This window comes from Bison bison, unplaced genomic scaffold (genome assembly GCF_000754665.1).
Source record: "Bison bison bison isolate TAMUID 2011002044 unplaced genomic scaffold, Bison_UMD1.0 scf7180017864456, whole genome shotgun sequence".
NCBI classification, from domain to species: domain Eukaryota; kingdom Metazoa; phylum Chordata; class Mammalia; order Artiodactyla; family Bovidae; genus Bison; species Bison bison.
The window spans coordinates 12,380,402-12,391,588 of NW_011495018.1; positions in this window are offsets into that span (position 1 = coordinate 12,380,402).

Below are 11,187 nucleotides of genomic sequence, written 5' to 3' on the forward strand. Positions count from 1 at the left end.
GGAGGTCCGGTACTGGTGGAGTCAGGTACTAGGAATGCGTGGACAGTGGTCAGACTAAGGCTCAGGTGCGCTGGGTTTGCCTCAAGTTGGGGTCTGGCATGTGGTATGTGGGCAGACTCTTGGTCAGGCAGGCCACACAGGGCCCTGGACTATCACGCTGCTCTCCTCTTAGGGTACGAGGAAAGACCCCCATGGGTATGCCGTTCCAGTGACCCCTTGGTCAAGTCCCTACCACCTGGTTCTTCTTCAGGCGCATCTCATCAGGCTGTTATTTCCATCCTGGTGCTGCTCAACTTTGATCTGGGAAAATGAAAGGCCAGGCTGCCGGGTCCCCAGCTGCCATCTTTTGCAGCAAGAGTGAGACTTCACGATCCCGCTGGCTCGCGTACACTTCATTTCCCAGTAATTAAACAAGTGGAGATCAAAGCTGACAAATCTCCCCCATCTCTCAGCGCGGTAGATGAAAGGTAAATATTTCTAGCAACAGTTTTTTTTTCCCCCTCATTAAAAGTGAGATGTGAAATGTCTTCTCCCTACTTTGAAGAATACTGCTAAGTTCAAGGTCACTCCAGATAAGATATCTGGTTTGAGTACCTTTATTATTCCATACCAATCATCAGTCTTATAGAAACTGGGCTAGCTTGAGGGGATTGAAGAGGCTAAATCATGTCAAATAAGTCAAAAGACAAAGAAAAGTAAAGAAGAACACCAAGATGGTAACTGGTCAGTGCTGCAGAAATCTACATCTTGTGTATTATCTTCTCATTGCTGGTAGGGGTTCTGAAGCCATCATCTAAAGTGGATCCTGGAGTTCTACATAGAGAATCTCAGGTAGATGGCCTGATGCTCTCTCAGCTGGACTCTGGAAAAGACCATTAGGGAGCTGCCATTTTCTTTGTATACCAAAGAATTCATCCCAAAGGCTATGAATCCAGGGGAGCTGGTCTATCCTACGTGGGTTTACAAATGCCTGCTGGGTGGTATCAGGCTCTTTTCAGTGCAAAGAACAGACCTCATTCAAACTGGTGGCTGCCGTAAAGACACCACAGGGAGGGACTTCCCTGGTGGTCCAGTGGTTAAGAATCCATCTTCCAATGCAGGGGATGTGGGTCCGATCCCTGTTTGGGGAACTAAGATTTCATATACTGAAGGGCAACTAAGCCCACACACTCCTGCTACTGAGTCTGCATGCCAGAACTTTAGAAGCCCACGTGCCTCAATGAACACCCAGCACGCCCAGGAAATAAAAAAGATACAACAGGGACTCGGAATCAGAACAGGAATTCGAGTGCCATGCAATCCTAGAAAGGAAGAAGACAGCCACCCTGCTGGCCACTCTTCTTGCTCCCCTCTGACTGCCCTCCCTGGCTTTCACATCCTTGCCACATCCTTTGTCTTCTGCCTGTTCACCAGCTCCCAGGGCTGCTCAGAATGCAGGTCTCTCTCATTTCTTCTGTCCTTCCTTCTCCAGTTCCAGATTCCAGAGAGAGAAGGAGGGAGAGATCCAACTGACCTAGGCTGTCATCTTGAGTGAGGCAGCTGAAGTCACCGGTTTCTGGCCAGGCAGTGGGTGGTCCGGGCCACTCCCCTAGCTTGTTAGCTGCAAGAGTGGGGCCTTCTGTCCAATGTCACATGGTAAGAAATGCCAGCTGCCCCCTCAGCAGCAGATATGGGTGGGAGGGTCCCCATGTGAGGGACTCTGGTTGTGTGAGGCTGCTCTGGACACTGTGTGGGTGTCAGAGCAGGGCTGAGAGGCTGATGGCTTGGGTAGACTCTTGGCTGGCTTGTCATCAGCTGTTCTGTTTGTTTTGAGATGTAATTCACATCCCATAATAGTCACTGTTTTAAAGTGCACAATTCAGTGGTTTTTATTATATTCACAGAGTTTTGTGACTATCACCTCTAATTGCTGAACATTTTCATCACTCTCTGTGTTCAGGGACTTACTTCCCTGGCGATCCAATGGTTAAGATTCTGAGTTTACGCTGCAGGGGCTGCAGGTTCCATCTCTGAGAAACTAAGACTCCCCCCATGTCACACAGTGCTGCCAGAAGTTGGGGGAGAAAAGAAATTCAGTATTCAAAGCTGTTACTTTCCATTTCCCCTCCCCTAGCCCCAGGCAGTCACTGATCTTCTTTCTGTACTTGTAGATTTGCCTTTTCTGGATATTTCATATAAATAGGGTCATTCAGTATGTAGATTTTTGTGTTTATTTTCTTTTATCTGGCATAATAATTTCAAGATTCATGCACAGCACAAATCAGTTCTTCATTTCTTTTTATGCCTGAATAACATTTCATTTTAAGGCTATACCACATTTTATGGGCTTCCTGATAGCTCAGTTGGTAAAGAATCCACCTGCAATGCAGGAGACCCTGCTGTGATTCCTGGGTCAGGAAGATCCCCTGGAGAAGGGACAGGCTACCCACTGCAGTATTCTTGGGCTTCCCTGTGGCTCAGCTGGTAAAGAATCCACCTGCAATGCGGGAGACCTGGGTTTGATCCTTGGGTTGGGAAGATCCCCTGGAGAAGGGAAAGGTTATCCACTCCAGCATTCTAGCCTAGACCATGGGGTCGCAAAGAGTTGGGCACAACTCAGCGAATTTCACTTCACTTCACCACATTTTATTTTTCCATATATCAGTTGATGGATATTTGTGGGGTTTTTTTGTTTGTTTTTACTTTGGGGCTATTATGAATAATGCTGCCGTGAATATTTATGTATAGTTTTTAGGTGAATACATATTTTCATTTCTCTTGTGTTGATACCTAGAAGTGAAATTGCTGGGTTATATAACACTCGTATAGGACTTCTCAGGTGGCGCTAGTGGTAAAGAATTCTCTTGCCAATGCAGGAGATGCAAGAGATGGGGTTTCGATCCCTGGGTTGGGAAGATCCCCTGGAGGAGGAAATGGCACCCCACTCCAGTATTATTGCCTGGAAAATTCCATGGGCATGTGCTGACTTGTTGCAACCCCATGGACTGTAGCCTGCCAGGCTCCTCTGTCCATGGGATTCTTCAGGCAAGAATACTGGAGTGGGTTGCCATGCCCTCCTCCAGGGGATCTTCCTACCCAGGGAACAAACCCAAGTCTCTTACATCTCCTGCATCAGCAGGCAGGTTCTTTAGCATTAGCACCACCTGGGAAGCCCTGTTAATTAGATTTAGATGTGAGAATTCTGTTATAGATTTTTTTCCCACAAAGAGAGACATCAGAGGCATCCTTATCTCAGACCTATACTGAAATATTTACCAGGACTCTGTAATTAACCCTGAATAGTGCTGGCCACCGGAAGATCTCAGGGCTTGGGTTTCAGTGGTGGTGATGGTGGAGTAGAGATTACTGGGGTGGTCCAAGGGAGACGGGAAGCCCTGGTCCAGGACAGGGCCAGGTGAGGATGGAGTGGAGGGTAGGTAAAAGAGAGGATATAAAATAAAGATGATAGACTCTGAGTCCCTTGCGGCAGAGGCCAGGTCTTCTCTTTCCTGCACAAGGTCTTGGGCATAAAGTAGGCACTTCCTCCCTTGCTCAGAGACCAACCATGCCCATCCCCAAGTCATCAGTCCACCAAGTGGTCCCTCCCTATTCCTGGATCCACAGGAAGATAGAGCAGCAAGGTAGTTTGGAAATCCTGTAATCAGCTGGTTAGGACAGCAGGGAAGGGTCATGACCATCAGCTGGCCTTGACCGTGGGACTGTCAACTGGGCCCACTCTTGGGGCTCCAGCACTGTCAAGACACAGAGTGAACACCTGCCTTAGAGAACAGAGGCACAGCGGCTCTGAATGTCTTCAGCTGGAATCAATGGGAAGGGGAGAGGGAGGTCTGCTTTTTTTCCTCCTTCTTTTGAGCCTTTCCTGGAGGTCTAAGAGTTTAAGAGTCCTGGTTCTCCTAGACTCACTCATAAAAGTCTGGGGTAGTGGATGATCCAGATCCTGTATTTTTAACAAGTGAGTCTTTCAAAATCTGAGCACTACTGGTTTAGGAAAAATTTTCTAAGGAAAAGGAAGCGTCTGTGCATTTAAACCCAAATATACTAGGGTTTCGGAGAAGGCAATGGCACCCCACTCCAGTACTCTTGCCTGGAAAATCCCATGGATGGAGGAGCCTGGTAGGCTGCAGTCCATGGGGTCACTAGGAGTCAGACACGACTGAGCGACTTCACTGTCACTTTTCACTTTCATGCATTGGAGAAGGAAATGGCAACCCACTCCAGTGTTCTTGCCTGGAGAATCCCAGGGACGGGGGAGCCTGGTGGGCTGCCGTCTCTGAGGTCGCACAGAGTCGGACATGACTGAAGCGACTTAGCAGCAGCATACTAGGGTTTAAACGACCTTGAATAGAAGAAGCTATTGGATTCTGCCAAGAAATTTGAGTATTTAAAAGAAGTCCTTCCAGGTTTGTACAAGAAATTGTTCCCTCTTTGTAAATGATATGTCACCTGAATTTCTGGAGACCTTACCAGCCTGTGCATATAGAAGAGTCCTGTTACAAGTAATAATGCCAATTAACCTGATTCTATCCTAGTTGTACACACACCCTGGAGAAGGAAATGGCAACCCACTCCGGTATTCTTGCCTGGGAAATCTCATGGACAGAGGAACCTGGCAGGCTACAGTCCATGGGGTTGCAGAGTCGGACGCGACTGAGCGACTCACTTTCACTTTTGTACGCACAGGCTGTCTAGCACTTCTCATGCGCAGGATTAAGTTCTCATCCACCAGGGGGCGCCAAGGGCTACCCAAGGTTCTGCTAGGCATCCGCCATCTTCCATCAGGCAGCATTTTTGGGTACCCTAGAACTGGCTTCATCACCCTCACTAAAGTTCGGGCTGTGAAGTTTCCAGCAGCCAACACTACTCAAAGTTTGTCTACAGGGTCGTGTATTAATAATAATTCAGTATGTGTCTGAGATAAGGATACATCAGACTTGGACTCTACTTTCAAAAAAGTATCCAAATAGAATTATCACCCCTAAAAGAAATTTGTAATGGTTTATTTAGAGCATCCAATACCAAGTCAGTGTTCAAATTTCCAGTTGTCTTCTAGACATCAAACTTTTTAAACAGTTTGTTTATTTGAATCAGGATCCACAAAATTCCACACAGTGCAATTGGTTCATTTATTTCTAAATATGTCATTCTTTTAACCTACAGTTTCACCCTCCATCTCTTTTCTCTTTCTTGCTATTTAAATCATACAAGAAACCAGGCTGTTTGTGGGGCTTCCACAGTCTGATTGCAGCCCCTTGGTGTCCTTTAACAGGCTCCTTGGCTGTATTTCCTATAAATTGGTATTTGAATCCAGAAGCTTGATCAGATTCAAGTTATTATTTGTTTATTTTTTGTTCATCACTACTTCATAGGTGGTGTGTTCTTCTACCAGAAGGCACTTAATATCTGATTCTCTGTCTCTATCTCTCTGTGATATTAGCAGCCATTGAGTAACAATGCTTAGGCCCATTAGTTTATTCAGTTCAGTTCAGTTCAGTTGCTCAGTTGTGTCCAACTCTTTGTGACCCCATGAACCACAGCACACCAGGCCTCCCTGTCCAACACCAACTCCCAGAGCCTACCCAAACTCATGTCCATTGAGTCAGTGGTGCCATCCAACCATCTCATCCTCTGTCGTCTCCTTTTCCCCCTGCCCTCAGTCTTTCCCAACATCAGGGTCTTTTCAAATGAATCAGCTCTTCGCATCAGGTAGCCAAAGTATTGGAGTTTCAGCTTCAACATCAGTCCTTCCAATGAACACCCAGGACTGATCTCCTTTAGGATGGACTGGTTGGATCTCCTTGCAGTCCAAGGGACTCTCAAGAGTCTTCTCCAACACCAGAGGTCAAAAGCATCAATTCTTCAGCGCTCAGCTTTCTTTATAGTTCAACTCTCACATCCATACATGACCACTGGAAAAACCACAGCCTTGATTGGACACACCTTTGTTGGCAAAGTAATGTCTCTGCTTTTTAATATGCTGTCTAGGTTGGTCATAACTCTCTTCCAAGGAGCAAGCATCTTTTAGGGACTGCAAAATGCTGACTTTCTAATTCTATCACTGTTCTTATTTATTAGCTCAGTTATTTCTATAATGAGAAATGCCCTCTATCAGTTCTTTGCTTCCTCAGTGGCACAGTCCTTTTTGCAAAGATAGGTCAAATGCTTAATTCTTTTGCTTTAATTTTTATCAGTTTTCAAAATAATGAATGAGTTCTCTAGCATCCACCAATGGTAACCAGTTAGTTAGCTTTAGGACCGTTCATGACTCATGGATTTAAGTATGTTTGGTGGGTTTTGATCCCTGGCAGCTATTACCCTTATGGATGCTCAGATTTTCTCAGTGTCGGCCAGTGGCCCTTGAGTCTTTTGTCATGACCCTTTGATAGCTTAGTCTCTTAGATATCTTGTGTATTTCCTGAGCCAGTCCTTGAACCAACCATTTCTCCAAATAGCCTTGGTTTCTTTCAGTAGGAACTGGTATTTGAAAGCACTTTCTGGGTGTGCTGTGTGCTTAAGTTGCTCAGCTGTGTCCAACTCTTTGCGACCCTATGGACTGTAGCCTACCAGCCTCCTCTGTCCATGAGGATTCTCCAGGCCAGAATACTGCCATACCTTTCTGAATCCAACCCAGGTCTCCCGCCCTGCAGGTGGATTCTTTACCAGCTGAGCCACAGGGAAGCCGAAGAATACTAGTGTGGGTAGCCTATCCCTTCTCCAGCAGATCTTCCTGACCCAGGAATTGGACTGGGGTCTCATGCTTTGCAGGTGGATTCTTTACTAGCTGAGCTACAGGGAAGCCCATCTGGGTGTGAGGGATGCTTGTTTATCTTCGATTGGTGATTGTTTCAGTGACTAAATCTCAGAACTGGTTGTTTTGTTAAAGAAAAATCATCATGAAAACTTTCTGATACTTCCTGTTCAAATTCAACTACAGGATGTTTTAGCAGATTTCTTTTATCTTACACTTGTGTCTGTCTCCTTTCTTCCCCGCCAAGGATATAAGAAGGATAGAACTAGAAAATCACAAGATCGTTTTCTTCATCCCACATACACACAGGGAAGTCACGTGACTTACACAGGTCACATGGGTATTAAGAGGACACCGCAGGACCAGGTGCAGGCTGCCTGGCCTCAGAGCCTGAGGCTTTACGAGCACACACCAAACTCTGTTCTCTGTAAAGTTTCGTTGTGAATCCATGGGGCTGGCTAAGGGACCAACCCATGCAAACAACAAATCCTACAGGGAAATCAGTCTCTCGCCTCTCCAACAAATCTGTTGACTGGGCCAAGAGCTCCCCTCTAGGTTCCCTTTCCCGTGGGGTGGGTTCTCTTGAGACACATTTCGACCATGATGCCCATAGAGGTCTTATGGAAGCCAGCATGGGTTTTCCAGACATGCCCATGGGGTCTGTTCTCTCTTGGATCCGAGAGGGACTCCATTTGCTTCTACATGACCCCCTTCTCACTTCTCTTTCCTCGTTCAAGGCCACAGCCATCCACTTCCCCATCCTTAGTGAGGTTTTTTAAAATTTTTTTTCATTTCTTTCTCAACATTTTTTTTTTAAGTCTTGAATTTCTACACATGATGTTTATTTTCCCTGCCAAAGAGCTTGTGAGTATGTTTACAAACATTTATTTAGCCACGTCAGGTCTTACTTAGTTGCAGCACATGGGAACCTCATTACATCCTGTGGGATCCTTTGTTGCTGCAGGTGAGATCTGAGTTGTGGCACTTGGGCTCAGCAGTTGTGGCACACTCGGGCTCAGTGGTTGTGGTACTCGGGCTCAGTAGTTGTGGTGCCTGGGTTCAGTAGTTGTGGTGCTTGGGCTCAGTAGCTATGGTGCTCGGGCTCAGTAGTTGTGGCACACCAGCTTAGTTGCCCTGTGGCATGGTGGAATCCTTCATTCCCTGACCAGGAATCAAACCCATGTCCCCTGCATTGGTGGGCAGATTCTTAACCACTGGACCACCAGGAAGTCCCCCTCAGTGAGTTCTGACCTGAGAGGTTGCTTGGGTTTGATGTGAGGCCTGAGGCATGGTGTATTTCAGGACACTGGGGGTCCTGCTGTGACATAAGGGAAAGAGCTCCGGACTCAGAGTTAGCTGACTTGACTTCCAGCCCTTGCTCTGCCTCGATAAGCTCTCTGAGCCTTAATTTTCTCCACTGTAAAATGGGATTTGCACACGAACAAGGTGGGCGATACTAAAGCCTCCTTGCAGGAAGATTGTGAGGATTAAAATGGGGTCACCAGGGGAGCCCCTAACTTCCAAATGTAGGGATAGGACTGTGACGTGGATCTGTTTACTAACTGTTTTCCTACAAGGGTCCCTGTACCCAGGGGATACAGAAGGGATGGCTGGGGAGGGCTCCAGGTCCCAAACGTCCTTTGTTGGTGGTGGCAAATCAGGACCAGAGCGTCCACTTGCCAGGCTGAGAGGGAATTTATTTCTACTCTAACTGCCTGGTTAACTCAGCAGCCTACATGGTCCCTGTACACGGTGGGTGTGCTGAGATAACAGCTCAAGTACTTTATTAAAACAGAAAAGCTCTCCACGTTTCCATTAACTCCCCATGTGGGGCAGTTTCAGCCCCCTGCTCCAGGTACCATTTGCAGTCCAGTTTCTCAGTCGTGATGGACAGAAATATCCAACTCGCTTCCGCACCTCTCCACGAACCACACGCGTCCACAAACAGCAGAGATTCATCAGTCACTCCTCACTGGTCCTTTCTTGTTCATCATCACCGCCTCCTGATCCTTGTCCTCCTTATCCTTTTCAAATGATAGAGCTGTGAATCATTTCACTTTGAATTTCAGATGTCCCAAACAGCGCTTTCATCCACAGTGGGGACTGATGAGTTAATTTCTTAGGAAATAAGCTGAGCACCCAGGAGCTGTGATAATTCCCTACCCCCAGTGCCAACATCACAAAGAATAGCACAGTAGCACATAAATCTACTACTTGCATATGTTTACTTAATCACATTGGAATTCTCTTTGAACTTGACCCCAGGGGAGAGAGATCACAGAGCTGGCTGGTAGCTAAAATAATCCACTGAAAAAAAAGTTCTGTGTCACACGAGAACTTCTGGGGCTGTTTGTGAAAAGCACGGAACCAGTGTGACTTCTACACTGTGTGATTCTGACTACAGGCTTCCCCAGGGTCCGGGAGGCCTTCCCACCTTGGGCTGTGGGTTGTAAACTGGTTGGGAGGATTTAATTTTCTTTTAAAATTCAGGGTAAGTTCCCCCACCTTGAATTTCCAAATAGTAGGCAATTAATGTGTCTGATCTCTGGAAAGCAGTGAAGACTTGTTAAGGCAAGATGGCAAAGTGGTTAGTACTGACTGTGCTTCGGGGGCCAAGTATGACTATGTGTGCTCACTTGTGTCCCACTCTTTGCGATCTCATGGACGGCAGCCCTCCGGGCTTCTCTGTCCATGGAATTTTCCAGGCAACAGCATTGAAGTGGGTTGCTATTTTCTACTCCAGGGGATCTTCCCGACCCAGGGATGAAACCCATGTCTCTTGTGTCTCCTGCAGATAGATTCTTTACCACTGTGCCACCTGGGAAGCCCAGACTTAAAGACCTAAGGGGTAGTGTAAATCTGGGAGTCAAAGAGGTCAGGCTGGGCAGATCCAAGGAGAAGCAAAGAGCAGAGCGGGGCAGGGCAGGGGTTGGGGGAGTGAAGTGATGGGTCTGAGACCAAAACGGCCCACAGGGCTTGGACACCCCAGCTCATTGCCTTGGAGGGCCGGTTGCCTGATATGTGAATGGATTCGTGCAGGGGTTCGCAAACCACGGCCACTGCCAAATCTGACCCGATGCCTGTTATTGTATGGCCTGTGAGCTAAGAATGGTTTTTATATTTTTAGATGGTTGGTATCGATGACAAAATAAATCAGCAGCTGATCTAAGAAAGAAATGGAAAATCTTATTTGAGCCAACCTGAGGATTATAACGCAGGAGATGTTCTTTCAGAAAGCCCTGAGGAGTCTCCTGCCCTGCCCTTGAGAGGTCGAAGCACAGCTATATAGTGTTTGAGACAAATGATGTATTGACAGTTGACACAACCCAGATCCACGTGTACAAGAAGCAGTGGGTCATCGGGACCCCTTACAAGATTAAGATGGAAGGTTATCTTCCAAGGGATTACGGATCATTGTGACTCTTTACAAGATTAAGCAGGAGTGTTATCTCCTGGGTGCTCTGGTTAATGCAGGAGCACAACACACACTCAAGGGGAGGCTTGCTTGTTTAGTTGCTGAGTCATGTCTGACTCAGGGTAAAGGGGAGGGAGGAGGCCCAAATGGGCAGAAAAAAGTTTTATGTGTATATTTTTCTTGTCTTTCTATAAAACATGAATTCTATTTCATTGCTGAAAAAATCAAAAGGCGAAAAATATTTTGTGATGTAAAATGTGTGAAATTCAAATTTCAGCGTCTATCAATAAAATTTTATCAGAACACAGTCATGCTTGCTTATTTACATAATGTCTAAGGCTGCTTTCCTGAGACCATGGCAAAGTCAAGCTGCTTCAACAGAGGCTGTGTGGACCACAGAGCCGAAGATGTACTGTCTAGGAGAAGTTTGCCCATCTGTGGATTAGTTTGAGATGCGCAGGTTTGAAGCACAGGTTTGAGACAATTTGGGCTCTGGGTGGAATTAAGGCCAAGTGAAATGAGCCATGAACTAGCTGGTCTCAGTGTGGGCCAGTTTTCTGATCTGTGAAATGGGTGTATTAACATTACTGGTCTCATAGGTCGCTGCCCTCTAAGAACATGCTGATGGGATCCTCAAATGTATTTCAAGATATTTGCATAGCTGGGAGGGGTCACAGAAATTGGCCTGGAGATCATTTGCAGACTTGGGTCATCATCTGAACTGCTTGTCAGTTTAGTTCAGTCGCTCAGTCGTGTCCGACTCCTTGTGACCCCATGAACCACAGCACACCAGGCCTCCCTGTCCATCACCAACTGCATAGTCCACCCAAACCCATGTCCATTGAGTCGATAATAGCATCTAACTGTCGTCCCCTTCTCTTCCTGCCCTCAATCTTTCCCAGCATCAGGGTCTTTTCAAATGAGTCAGCTCTTTGCATCAGGTGGCCAAAGTATGAGTTTCAGCTTCAACATCAGTCCTTCCAATGAACACCCAGGACTGATCTCCTTTAGGATGGACTGGTTGGAT